The sequence below is a fragment of the Tursiops truncatus genome, chromosome 1, assembly GCF_011762595.2.
Source record: "Tursiops truncatus isolate mTurTru1 chromosome 1, mTurTru1.mat.Y, whole genome shotgun sequence".
Lineage (NCBI taxonomy): Eukaryota > Metazoa > Chordata > Mammalia > Artiodactyla > Delphinidae > Tursiops > Tursiops truncatus.
In genome coordinates, this window is record NC_047034.1 from 100032358 (window position 1) to 100046573 (window position 14216).

Genomic DNA, 14216 nt, shown 5'->3' on the forward strand with positions numbered 1-14216 from the left:
CCCACATGCCGCGGAGCGGCTGGGCCCGTGAGCCATGGCCGCTGAGCCTGCACGTCCGGAGCCTGCACGTCCGGAGCCTGTGCTCCGCAACGGGAGAGGCCACAACAGTGAGAGGCCCGCATATCGCAAAAACAAACAAACAAACAAAAAAAAAAAACAACTGAGATTGTGGAACTTTGCTATCAGAGTAGATCTTAAGTGTTCTCACCACACACACACATACACACACACACACACGCACACAGACACACAAGATGGATGTATTAACTTGCTTGTAGCAATCTTTTCACAATGTATACTTATATCAAAACATCACGGTACGATTTAAATACATACAACTTCTATTTGTCAACTGTACCTCAGAAAAGCTGGGGGGAAATCTGTAGTGGCAGAGGGTCACAGTTACTTGTAAAGATAAGGTCTAGGATGTGATCACTGAGTGAGTGGCTGAGAGGACAGTTAGGACCGGCTAATGGTGGGGGGGGGTGGGGGGGGAGAACAGACCAGGAACTAAGAGGCCAGTTGACTGAAGGCTTACATATGCAAATAAACCATTTGCCAAGAAGGATGACTGGAGTGGTGCTGAGAGAGTGACAGGGAGTCAGGAGCTAAAACTTGCAAAACACAGGGACCCAGAGCTCAGCAGATAACCACAACATGGGGAGGCAGGGTGTGGGTAGCAGAATGCAATGACATGAGATGCAAAGCTTGGTTTTCTTTTTATGGAGGGGTCAGAATGGTTTGTAAACATCAATGAAAATACAAGGAGGTAGGAAAGGTGTGTGAGAGAAATAGACACCAAATAATACAGCTGCAAGTGAAGCAGTCTCTTCAGGGAAAAGCCAGGAAAATACAGCAGACTTCGCTAATGATGGTCTATTGTGTTTCCTCCACGTGAAGAGCTTTCCATGCGTTGGCCCAATGCCTTCACTAAATGGTGCCTCATGATGCTTTCCTTGACTGAGCAGTGCATTCAAAAGTGCTAAAAGACAGAAAAACCAGTTTGAGGCTCCTGTTCTCATGTGCTTCATACTCTGAGGAAGAGAAGCCATAGAAAATTTGAAGCCTGAACATCCAGCCTTGTAAGCCAAGAGAAAGACCACTGCACCTCAGAGGCCAATTGTAACACACCACTTCTTTTTTTTTTTTTTTTTTTTTTTTGCGGTATGCGGGCCTCTCACTGTTGTGGCCTCTCCCGTTGCAGAGCACAGGCTCTGGATGCGCAGGCTCAGCGGCCATGGCTCACGGGCCCAGCCGCTCCGTGGGATCTTCCCAGACCGGGGCACGAACCTATGTCCCCTGCATCGGCAGGCGGACTCTCAACCACTGCGCCACCAGGGAAGCCCCAACACACCACTTTTTAATTTCATTTGCTTTTGTTTTATATTTGGGAAGTGCTTAGCTTGTTAAAATGGAAGTTTGGGGTTCCAGTAGTGCTTAGGCCATCCAGTAATGAAAGCTGAATAGATCAGCACACTGGCTATACTGCTAGGCCAAGGGTTTAAATCTTAAGGCAGATTTCATTAGGATTCCAGAATGACACTCACATTCTTACACTTGAAATGTGCTATAGTTTGAATGGTTATAAAGGAAACCTCACTGGATTTGTGGATATGAAAGGGGACAGGGAGAAAATTCCTCAATCCATTATTTTCTTTTACCCCAGAAACCCCATGAAACAATTTGTCATCATTTTTAGTACTTTATACCTATACATAACAAATGTGGTTTATAAGAACATTTTTAGAAAATTATCCTCAAGAGAAATTCAGGCATACCTTGGGGTATGGGGTCTTTGATAAACGGAGACCCATGTACATTTATTTAGAATTAATACTTTCAGGCTTTATGGCCACATCCAAGAGTTAGAATTGCATTTTGAATTTTAACCCAGTATAAATACACATTAACAAAGGCATACTACACACATGAAATAAACTTTTCATGAAAAAATATTTGTTCTTGAACATCAAATGCACTCTCATGTTTCTATTCTATTTCCTATGTTAAATGCTGATCATGACTTAAACTAATTTTATGACCTACTAATTGATCACAAATGACAGTTTGAAAAACACTGATTTTTGAGTGGCAAAATAGGTATTGTTTTATTCTTTTTTTTCCTATCAAAGGTAGAATGTTTATTTCTTTGGTCTCTGAAATAGAACAAATACCACTATCTTTAAAAAAATCAAACACCAATAACCAGCATAAGAAGAAAATTGTACAATAATCGTAACAGCTGACATTTAATGAATTCTGGGCATAGAGTGAAATTCTTTGCATTCATTATCTTTTTAAATCATCACAGCAACCCTGTGAGGTAGCTACTTTTTCCAAGGTATAATCTCTGTTTTACAAATGATGGAATTGAGGGTTTTAACTCTACAATACACTACATTGCCCACACTGTCCTGTTTTTCTCATCACAATTCACTGGCTACTAATAGACACAAGAAGGAACAAGACACGACAGGATATTTCTATTCACACATGTGGTTATCCTCCCACATGAAGCACAATTAAAAGGCTATACAATATATATCACTTTTCCCATGTCCATTATCTTTAAAACTCAACTTCTTAAGGTTGTACAGCTTGAACTTCAGAAAACTCACAAACAGCTTTCAGGATTCTGATGCTTTTCTCTGTTTCTATTTTCTATTCTCTGGTATCAGATGGCTTCCATCTCCTCAAAACGCTGCTGTTAGTTATCTAATTTAACATTGTTAGTGGCAGCCAGAGAAACTCTGAGATATAGCCATTTCATCAATTATCTCCAGCTGGAAGGATTTAGTGCTTTTTAAATAGGGCCACAATATCAAGTTCATCTACACTATTAGTGAGGTCTTTATCACTGCCAAGTTCAGAAAGTGCTAAAGCACTTTCAATGATTTTTGCCTTTGTATTTTGGGTGCAGTTCATTTTCTTGCCTTTTCAGAGCTTGGGTTTCATCTCCAAGAGAACCGCCATTCAAAATCAAGCCAAGGCAGAACTGTGGAATGAATATAGCTTAGGTCAAGCAAAGAGTTAACCAGCATTTACTGATTCCTCCTATGCTCAAAGCTCTGTACTAGAATCTATACAAACCTTCAAATGGAATAGATGCCTTACATGATCATTAGTGCTGTCCATCAAAGACTTCCACTCTTTGCAAGTGTACAATAACGTTGCATTTCTCCACCCCTTAGAATCAGGTGTGGTAAAATGACTTGCTTCACAGATGAGCAGTGTCACTTCCAGGTAAAGTTTTAAGAGCCGGTGTGTAAATTTTCTGTGATCTCTTTCCCTCTGCTATGCTGATCAGCAACAATCCAAATAGTAGATGCTTTATCAGCTTGGGTCCCAAGTTAAAACAAAGTTGAAAAAAGTCCAAAATGACCCACAATAGATATATGGAATGAATGATTTTTTTTAAAGAAGTCTTTTGCTTTAAGCCACTGAGTTTTGGGAATTGCATCTTGACTTACACAGCTTTCTCTGACCCTTGGCAAACTTAAAATCACTGAGGAGATTTTAAAACACCTTTAAAAACACACCAAGAGGAAGCAGTTCAAGATGAAGGCATAGGAAGATCCTAAGCTCACCTCCTCCCCCAGTTACACGGTAGCTACAACTACATATAGAACAATTCTCTCTGAAAAGGACCTGAAGACCAGCAAAACAGCTCTTCCTCAACAAATGACAAAGAAAAAAAAGCCACGTCGAGATGGGTGGGAGGAACAGAGACGTGGTCTTGCCAGGACCCTCACCCCCACTGTTGTGACTCACAAGCAAGAGGGACATCACAAACACAGAGCTCCTCCCTGAGGATCAAGGGGTCTGAGTGCCACATCAGGCCCTTGGGATCTGCACCAGAAAGACAAGCTCCCAAAACATTTGACTTTGAAAACCAGTGGAGCTTACATCCAGGAGAACCAAAGGGCTATAGGAAACTGAGACTCTACTCTCAAAGGGCTCCTGCACATACTCATTTGCTCTGAGTCCCAGCATAGAAGCAGCAGTTTGAAAAGAGCCTGGGCCATTTGTGAAGGAGATTAATCTTAGGGCATATACCAGAGGGGCAGAGGCCTGTTGGAATGCTCTCTAGGGATGGAGGTGTTGGTGAGCACCATTTTCTTTTCTTCTTCTTCTGCTTTCCTAGCCTAGAGTTTGTATGCACCATTTTTGGCACTCCCTATCTGCCTCACTGAAGCCACTTGCCCCACCCTGGCATTCTCCTGAAGCCCCTAACCGAGCAGGCCGGCTCCACGTGGCACTCATTCACAGTGACCGTCGGCCTGGCATTCATCCACCATGGCTCCTATGTCACTGGTCGCAGTGGGAGGGCTCACCTTGACATAGCTCTTATCCACCCCACAGTTCCTGCCTTGCCAGGCCCAGAGGGTGCGCTCACTCCACACACAACACCTGGCACTGGTGGCCAGGGGGGCTTATATTTCTGGGCCCCATAGTACTTAAACAATCAAAGATACAGTTCTTGGCAGGCTATCATCTCCAGGGTACTGCACAGACAGCAGACTGAAACACCCTCTCCCAATGACCACTCCTTCACGACTGGGATAGAAAGTTATTTTGCCTAATACAAAGAAGCAAACACAGAGAGTCAAGCAAAATGAGGAAACAGAGAAATATGTTCCAAATGAGAGGACAAAGTAAGACCCCAGGAAGAAAAACCTTAATGAAACAGAGATAAGTAATTTACCTGATAAAGAGTTAAAAGTAATGGTCATAAAGATGCTCACCAACCTTGGGAAAAGAATAGGTGAACACAGAGAGAACTTCAACAAAGGGAAGTACCAAACAGAAGTCACAAAAGTGAAGAATACAGTAACTGAATTGAAAAATATACTAGAGGGGTTCAACAGCAGACTAGATGAAGCATAAGAATCAGTGACCTGGAAGCCAGGGCAGTGGAACTCACATAGACACAGCAACAAAAAGAAAAAACAAGTTAAAAAATAGCTTAAGGAATGTATGGAAAAACATCAAGTGTAATGTATTTGCATTAAAAGGGTTCCCAGAAGGAGAAGAGAGAGTGAAAAGGACAGAAAACTTATTTGAAGAAATAATGGTTGAAAACTTCCCTAACCTGAATTCAGGAGGCACAGAGAGTTCCAAATAAGATGAACCCAAAGAGATCCACACCAAGATACATTACAGTCAAAGTGTTAAGAGTTAAAGGAAATGAGAGAATCTTAAAAGCAGCAAGAGAAAAACAACTTGTTACATATAAGGAAACCCCCATAAGACCATCCACAGATTTTTTTTCAGCAGAAACTTTGCAGGCCACAAAGGAGTAGCATGATATACTCAAAGTGCCAAAAAGCAAAAAACTTCCAACCAAGAATACTTTACCTGGCAAAGCTCTCATTCAGAATTGAAGGAGAGATAAAGAGTTTTCAAGACAAGCAAAACTTAAGGAACTTCACCACCACTAAACTGGACTTGCAGGAAATGTTGAAGGGATTTCTCTAAGCTTGAAAAGGGGTACTAATTAGTAACAAGAAAACAAAAGAAAGGAAAAATCTCACTGGTAAAGGTAAATATATAGTAAAGGTAGCAGACTAATCAATCATAAAGCTAATATGAAGGTTAAAAGATAAAAGTAGTAAAAACAACTAAAACTACAACAATTAGTAAAGGGATACACCAAATACGAAGATATAAAATGTGATGTCAAAGATAAACAATGTGGGAAGGGGGAGTAATAATGTGGATTTTTAGAATGTGTTCAAACTTAACTTGCTATCAACTTATAATAGACTGGTATATACATAGACTGATATATGTGAGCCTCATGGTAACCACAAAGCAAAAACCCATAGTATCAAAAGAAACACAAAAAATAACTAGAATAGAATCTAAACATAACACTAAAGAAAGTCATCAAACCACACAGGGAGAGAGCAACAAAAGAAGAAAGGAACACAGAGTAACAACAAAATAGCCAGAAAACAATTAGCAAAATGACAGTAAGTACATACCTATCTATAATTACTTTAAATGTAAATGGACTAAATTCTCCAATCAAAAAACTTAGTTGCTGAATGGATTAAAAAAAAATAAGACTTATTTATTTGCTGCCTACAAGAGACCCACCTCAGATCTAAAGACATACACAGACTAAAAGTGAAGGAATGGAAGAAGATGTTTTATGTAAATGGAAACCAAAAGAAAGTTGGAGTAGTATCAGATAAAATAAACCTTAAAACAAAGACTATAATAAATGACATAGATCAGCATTACATGATGAAGGGGTCAATTTAACGAGGAGCTATAACATTTGTAAATATGCATGTACCCAACATAGGAGCACCTAAATATATAAAGCAAATATTAACAGACCTAAAGGGGAAATAAACAGGAATGAGATAATAATAGGGGACTTTAACACCCCACTTACATCAATGGACAGATCATCCAGAAAGAAAATCAAGAAGGAAAAACATCTGCCTTAAATAATACATTAGATCGGATACGCTTAATAGATATATACAAAACATTCCATCCAAATGCAGCAGAATACACTACAAAAGCAGTTATAAGAGGGAAGTTCATAGCAATACAGGCCTACTTCAAGAAACAAGAATGCAATGAAGAGTAGCACCCACTCGCTGCAACTAGAGAAAGCCTAAGCACAGCAATGAAGACCCATCACAACCAAAAATAAATAAATAAAATTTTAATAATAATCAATGGTGAAAAGCTGAAAGCTTTTCCTCTAAGATCAGAAAAAAAGACAAACAATGCCCACTTTCACTACTTTTATTCAGCACAGTACTGGGGTTCCTAGCCACAGCAACAAGGCAAGAAAAAGAAATAAAAGGCATTCAAATCAGAAAGGGAGAAGTAAAACTGTCACTGTTTGCAGATGACATGATACTATTTATAGAAAGCCCTAAAGTTTCCACCAACAAAAATCTTAGAACTAAAAACTACATTCAGTAAAGCTCTGTGATGCAAAATCAACATATAAAAAATCTTTGATGTTTCTACACACTAATAAGGAACTATCAGAAAACAGATATTAAGAAAACAATCCCAGTTACAATGCATCAAAAAGAACAAAATACCTAGGAATAAATTTAACCAAGAAGGTGAAAGAACTGTACACTGAAAACTATAAGACATTGATGAAAGAAACTGAAGAAGACACAAATAAATGGAAAGATTTTCCATGCTCATAGATTGGAAGAATTAACATTGTTAAAATGTTCATACTACACAAAGCAATCTATAGATTCAATGAAATTCCTATCAAAATTCCAATAGCACATTTCACAGAACTAGAACAAATAATTTAAAAATTTGTATGGAACCACAAAAGACCCTGAATAGCCAAAGCAATCTTGAGAAAGAGGAGCAAAGCTGGAGGTGTCACATTTACTGATTTCAAACTATACTACAAAACTATAGTACTCAAAACAGTATGGTATTAGTATAAAAAGAGACATACAGATTAATGGAATAGAATAGAGAGCCCAGATATAAACTCACACATATATGGACATGTAATTTATGACAAATGTACCAAGAACAAACACTGGAGAAAGGCCTCTCTAATAAATGTTCTTGGGAAAACTGGACAGCTGTATGCAAAAGAATGAAACTAGAACACTATCTTACACCATAATTAACTGGAAATGTATTGAAGACTTAAATATAAAATCTGAAACCATAAAATTCCTAGACGAAAACATAGATAGTAACCTTTTTACACTGGTCTCAGTGATTTTTTTCCAATCTGGCTCCAAAGGTAAGGGAAACAAAAGCAAAAATAAACAAATGGGACTATACTAAACTTAAAAGCTTCTGCACAGTGAAGAATACCATCAACAAAACAAAAGGAAATCTACTGAATGGGATAAGATATTTGCAAATCATATATATGATAAGGGGTTAATATCCAAAATATATAAAAAACCTACACAATTTAACAACAACAAAAATAGGCAGATGATCTGAATAGACATTTTTCCAAAGAAGACATACAAATAGCCAACAGACACATGAAAAAATCACTAATTATCAAGGAAATGCAAATCAAAATCACAGTGAGATATCACCTCATACCTGTTTGAATCGTTATTATCAAAAAAACAAGAAAATATAAGTGTTAAGGAGGATGTGGATAAAAGGGAACCTTCATACACTGTTGGTAAGAATGTAAATTGGTGCAGCCACTATGGAAAACAGTATAGAGAGTCCTCAAAAAATTAAGAATAAAGCTGTCATTGATCTAGCTATTCCACTCCTGGGTATTTATGCCAAGAAAATGAAAACACTAATTTGAAAACACACATGCATACCTATGTTTATTGCAGCATTGTTTATAACAGCCCAAATACAGAAACAACCTAAGTTGTCCATCAACTGATGAATGGATAAAGACGACCTGAGATATATATGGAAATGGAATACTATGCAGCCATAAAAAATAAACAAATCTTGCCATTTGCAACAACATGAATGGATCTTGAGGGTATTATGCTGAGTGAAATAAGTCAGAAAAATAAAGAAACACTGCTTTCTTCACTTATTTGTGGTATCTAAAATACAAACAAACAAAACAAACTCATAATTACAGAGAACAGTCTGGTGATAATTAGAGGAGAAGGGGGTTAGGGAGACGGCAAATGGATGAGAGGGATCAACTGTATGGTGATGGATGGTAGCTAGACTCATGGTGGTGATCCCTTTGTAGTACATACAAATATTGATTTATAATGTAGAAATACCTGAAATTTATATAATGTTATATACCAATCTTACCTCATTTTTTTAAAAAAGAACCAAAAAAAGTAAAGAAGTACTAAGTATAAATGGAAAAATCTTAATTTTGTAAACAGAAGACAAAAGAGCAAGGAAATCACTAAATAAATGCATAACCATAATAATCAGAGGTCAAATACTGGCAGGAATTTCAACTTGGGCTGTGCAGGAGGCATGGGCAATGGGAGAGGTGGGTAAAATGATGTGTGTAAAGGTGTAGGAGAGAAAATGAACAAGTCACATGAGCAAAGCCACGTTTGACTTGTTGTTGGAGTAAAGAACTAAGAACTGAGATGCTCAAGAGGGGTAAGAAAAGACAATTGGAAGGGACCTATGAAGACCAGACAAAGGAATGTAGGCATTGATATTAATTCACCAGTTCTTCACTCATTCATTCATATGTTCAGTAAATATTTTGAGCTAGGTATTCTAGTAGTCAAAGATAAATAAGTTATGATCACTTGGAAACCAAACATAAATGAGTTATGATCACTAATCTTAGATCTCATTGTTTTTTAGTGTTCACATAAACACCCCAATACATTATAGTTTTTAACAGATGTTTATGCTACCAGAAATGCAAAGCCAGGAAGGAGTTAATTTGCATGTTGAGAAGGGTATAAATGAGGAGAGGATGAAGGGATCTGGCAAGACTTTAAAACATGACTTCTGATCAGATTCTTTAAGGATTTTCTTTTTTTAACCACACAGGCAAAGGAAGGAAAGACATTTCAGTCAAGGAGAAGAATATTGATTCACTATACATTGGTTCAACATCTGCTTTGTGTAGGCATTTTCGTAAAGTACTCTGTGTTTGTCTCACTACAAGCCTAATAAGTGAATATTTATCAAGTATGTGCCAGCTACCCAGCACTATGCTAGACTTGGATTATACAATAGACAAGATATCCCCCCTTACCTCACTTTATATCTGGGGAAACATGAGAGGCTTAATTAAACAAGTAATTACAGTCAATTATGATCAGTGTTCTAATAAGGGAAAGCGGGCTGTTATGTCAGAACATACAGAAGGCACCTAATATAACCAAGGGATGAGAAGGAATCCTGCCCAGAGGAAGTTACATTTAGTTGAGATCTAAAAGCTAAATAAGAGTTAGCCAAGTGAAGAGGAAAGGGAGGATGATTCCAGGGAGAAGGTCTAACATGTACAAAGACTTGGAAGTAAGAGAGTATATGATGTTAAAGAAAAGGGAAGAAGTTCAGTATGGCTAAAGCATGGAAGGGAGAAGGCCAGAAGGAAAGTAGAGGAACATGCAGCTGGGGAAAAGGCAGTAGCCAATTTCAGTTTAGTTTTTATCCTAAAATCTGTGGAGAGCCTTTGAAATGCTTTTAAAAGGAGGGCCTGATAAACTGTGCATTCTAGAAGATAGATCATGTGACAGAAGGATGGAAAAGAAGCAGGCTCCGAGACAGGGAGATTAGGTCAGAAATTCTTATAGGAATCCAGGAGACAGACAATGGTAGTTTACTAGGTTCATAACAGGAGAGATAGAAAGTCTTGGGCATATATAAGAAACATCTGGTTTGGGCCTGTGTATGAAGAAAGAAGAGTTGAGGATTACTGTGAGGTTTTTGGTTTCCAGTTCCAGCAAATGGACAAATAGCAGTGCCCTTCTGTGACAGAGGGGACACAGGCTTTGCAAAATCATTGTGAATTAAAAAGAATCACATAGGTAGGGAACCAGACTCACTTAGCATAGTAAGAAATGGAGCTTTACCTGGAGCTCTGATATTTGGTTTAACTTGAGACTGCACAGGCCTTTCAATGTCAATGCGAAAGCAGCAGATTGAAAGTCAGAATCTGCCAGATTCTGAGCAGGGCTTGAAATGATATAACCCTGGAGACAGTGTGAATGGAGGACTGAAAGAGAAAATGGTCAAAGATGAAGTAGGAGATTCTTCAATTGCGCAGGTAAGCAATAATAAGGTCATAAACTAAGCCTGCCATGGTGGGAATCCAGAGGAAGGAACAAAGAGATTTAGAGGAAAGAATTAATAGATTTTGATGATAATTACATATGAGGGGGTAAGGGAAAGAGAGGTGCTGAAGACCAACAGATATTCTCGTTTGGGAGACTATAGGAGTAACAATTATATTGATGGAGGCCTCAATGCTCTTTGAGAAAGGGAGGAGTTCTAGAGAAAAAAAATAACAGCTTGGGTTAGGACATGTTAAGTCTGACATACCCATGGGACACAGAAAGCACTCAATATTTTTGTAATCATAAGATATGTCCGGAGTTTAAGAGGGAGGTGGGGAATGGGAGACATGGTCCTGAGAGTCATCAGCATCTATTTCAGCCAAGGGAATGGATGGTAATTGACCAGGGAAGTCATATCTAGGTTGTTGTGGGTGGAGGTAGATGATTGAAATGGCAGCCACTCTAGCCTCTAAAGCTGGAGACCCACTGAAAGACAAAAAGATTTCATGACACTTGACATGTGTCTATGTGTTAGAAGAACTGAAAACTGACAAGCTGGTGAAAGGGAGACCAATTCGAAAACTCTAAGAGCAGACCAGCCCCAATATATGGTCAATTTCAACTCCATCATGAATAACACTTAATGAGGACATAAATGATGATAGGTCTTTGACCATGATGAATAATAAATATGTCAATTTTTGGTTTCTTTCTTCACACAATAATTTTTCACATAAGTTGGACTGTTGTTTTTTGTTTTTAATTTTTATTTATTTTTGTCTGTGTTGGGTCTTCGTTTCTGTGCGAGGGCTTTCTCTAGTTGCGGCAAGCGGGGGCCACTCTTCATTGCGGTGCATGGGCCTCTCACTGTCGTGGCCTCTCTTGTTTCGGAGCACAGGCTCCAGACGCACAGGCTCAGTAGTTGTGGCTCACGGGGCTAGTTGCTCTGCAGCATGTGGAATCTTCCCAGACCAGGGCTCGAACCCGTGTCCCCTGCGTTGGCAGGCAGACTCTCAACCACTGCACCACCAGGGAAGCCCCTGGACTGTTTTTTATTGAATAAAAAATACTAGATAAAAAGTGACTGTTCAGTCACTAGTAGAGTCAAGAATAACAGTAACTATTATTAGTTGGGCAAATGGGCCAGAAAGAATAGAAAAAGAACTTATAGTAAATTTGGCTGTTTGACTACTCAACTGAGAACCTGTCATAGGTCATCAATTTAAGGGCGCCTGCAGCAGTGTTCAGCTCCAAACAAGGTCAGTAAAAAATGGCAAGTGCACAAGCAAAGAGGCTTCACCTATTCATGCATAATACTCATTCCATAGCTATTTGGAGACTCTTGGGACAGCTCTGGTGTTTTAGTTTATAAGTCCTGGCTAGCATGTGTATGACATGATGACATGTCAGTGCATATGAAATGTCACTGTAAAACACTAGTTTTGAATTTAAACAGGCATCTCATTAAAATGAAAAATATACTGTAAACTTTCTAAAGAACATAAGCCTCTGTCTGATTTCTCATATCTTAGGAAAAGCCATAAACAGAAAGATATTTGTCTATATCCATGGCCAGGTATCCAACTAAGTACTGTATATTGGAGTGAGTCATTTCCCTGTAAGCAATGATTTTAAATATACTGTAATTACCATACTGCCCATGTCACAAGGAAAAAAAGAAACATCTGAGTAACATTACTGTACCTTACAAGCTGTCAAACATTCATCAATAATTTCATCGCACACTGGTAATGACCATTCAGCACTTTTTCTATTACAGACCTGCCAGCTTGATCTGAACAGAAGAGAAAACATAGTAAGCTTAAGTGTTGGGTTCATAACTAGCTTTATCCCTACAATCCAGGCAAAACCCAGAAGTCTATATTTTAATTGGGTTGTTAATGTATTTGAAAACAATATTTCTAATGAGATTATTTTTTCCAAACTCAGAAATAATGAGAGGGAAAAAAAGTTATATTTCAAAATATATTACTACTTAGTATTGGGGGGTTAGAAAACAATTACCTATTTAGTGTAAGTCAACTTAACATTCTCCTAAAATTAAGATTTTCTTCAGTGAAAAAGTACTTGGAGGAAGTGGCAGAAGGAGCTGGATTAACAAGCTAGAATAGAATAAACGGTTATTTTAATTTGTTAGGGCTGCCATAACAAAATGCCACAAACAAGGGGCTTAAATGACAGAAATTTATTGTCTCATGGTTAATGGAGGCTAATAACCCAAAATCAAGGCGCCAGCAGGGTTGGTTCCTTCTGAGGCCTATAAGGGAAGCATCTGCTCCAGGCACCTCTCCTTGGTTTGTAGATGCATCTCTCCCTATGTTTCTTCACATCATCTTCCCTCTATGAATGTATCTGTGTCCAAATTTCCTCTTTTTATAAAGACACCAGTCATACTGAATTAAGGCCCACGCTAATGACTCATGTTAACTTGATTACCTCTATAAAGACCTATCTCAAAAAGAGGTCATATATTAAGGTACTGGAGGTCAGGACTCCAACATTTTTTGGGGGGGAGAAACAATGCAATCCATAACAATGGTTAAATAACACTTTTTAGGAGAGTAAATGAATGGCTTTAAGTCCATCCATTTACCTGTTACTTGCTGTCAACTATCCCCAGGTAATAAGATAAAACAGAGACAAATTAGAGATACATTACCAGAGAGCTCAGTTGCTGAGAGAAGCAGATTGGTATGCCAGTCCAGTTCCTTCTGTACAAAAATATTAACAAGCAATTTTTTGTAGACCCACCCCATTACTGCCTCAGTAAATCTGACTAGGAAAAATATCATCTACATGCTTAGCCATCCTATATCACTTATGACCATTACAATCACCAAATTTTTAAGTTCTAGTAATATGGAACCATTGAATTCTACATTTAAATTTCTCTATCAGTGACATTCTTAGGCACTCTAAGAAAGTACCACCTCTAGAAAAATATCTTCCTCTCTAAAGCTGAACAACAGAATGATATTCCAATGAATCAAATTAAGATGAATTTGGCTTTGCAACTGAGAAATTCTAAAGAGACTTAGACTCTTTCACCCACTGACCTAGGCTCACAAAGAGGTTTATTCTGAGGAAAGGCAATAACCTTACTACAATGTTGCCATCACAGAGGCCTGATTGCTATTTCCTGCTCCACTGAATCTTCCTGACAAACACAGAAAATGAACTCTCTTCCAAAGAAATAACTCAATACATGTAAAAAGATGTCCATTTGAGAATTATTTCTAGTAGCAGAACTTTAAAGGCAACTCAATATCAATCAGCAGCTCAATATCGGTCATTATTACATTATATTTACTCTGTGAAGGATTACTCAATTATCAAAAGTAGTAAACATAAAGATTATATAGTAGTCTGACCACGTGATACTACAGTGAAACACACAGGTGGCAGCTCCATTCATGCCCACAGAGTTTTCAATCAACTTTTGAGTGTCCTGAAGGAAACAACCAGGGATCACCAGAT

The 14216-nt window shown here is 38.3% G+C and overlaps 1 long non-coding RNA gene across 1 annotated transcript in view; it reads right to left on the bottom strand.

Annotated features, from left to right (window-relative positions):
• LOC141279767 (uncharacterized) overlaps nt 1-12784 on the bottom strand; it is a 41574-nt gene extending 28790 nt beyond the window's left edge. Inside the window, exons 1-2 of the long non-coding RNA XR_012334609.1 lie at nt 12744-12784; nt 12423-12513 (exon numbers count right to left, since the gene is read on the bottom strand). This is a non-coding gene — a long non-coding RNA (uncharacterized lncRNA). The remainder of the gene's footprint in view (nt 1-12422; nt 12514-12743) is intronic.
• Nucleotides 12785-14216: the final 1432 nt, after the last annotated feature.